Consider the following 877-nt stretch of genomic DNA (forward strand, 5'->3'; position numbering starts at 1 on the left):
CACACACACACACACACACACACACACACACACACACACACACACACACACACACATATTAGTTATTTTTCTACTAATAGTCATGATTATAGTTGTAGTAATTATAATAAAAATATTAATAATGAAGTCGAGCCTGCGCCAACAGACACCTGTACAAACGGCCACGCCCACTCCCCCTTGCGTGTATCTTACACTATAGGCCTAATATGACGCTGTCCAAAATTATTATTAATCGGACGTCGGATGCCGTGGACAGCTGCTTAAGAAAAGAACAGGCAGGATCTCGCAAAGAAAGAAGGCACACAGATAAGATATTTGCCCTCTGCAACATAATAGAACAGTGCACGGAATGGCAGAGACAACTTTATGTCAACTTCGTTGATTTTGACAAAGCTTACGACAGTGTGCATAGAGAAAGTCTTTGGTACATTCTACGATCTTATGAAATCCCTTGCAAGATAGTTGAGGTCATCAAGAGCTTCTACCAAAACTGCAAGTGCGTTGTTGGAAACAGTACAATTGCTTTTGAGGTAAAGACAGGAGTTAGACAAGGATGCAACATGTCAGCAATTCTGTTCAACCTTGCAATTGCTTGTGTCAGGAGGAAAACAACAGAGGATACATCAGGAGGCATAAGGTGGACCCTCTTCTCCACCCCCGAGGATCTTGATTTTGCCGATGACCTTGCACTACTCTCCTATACCAACAAGCACATGCAGGAAAAAACAAACCGACTCCACAAATACGGACGCCAGATTGGGTTAAGAATAAGCCTGAAGAAGACACAAATGATGACATTAAATGTAGACTCCCCAACGCTGATTACGGTGGATAACGCAGACCTGCCTATAACAGACACATTTACCTACCTTGGCAG

Source organism: Aplysia californica, unplaced genomic scaffold (assembly GCF_000002075.1).
Source record: "Aplysia californica isolate F4 #8 unplaced genomic scaffold, AplCal3.0 scaffold00009, whole genome shotgun sequence".
Classification (NCBI taxonomy): domain Eukaryota; kingdom Metazoa; phylum Mollusca; class Gastropoda; order Aplysiida; family Aplysiidae; genus Aplysia; species Aplysia californica.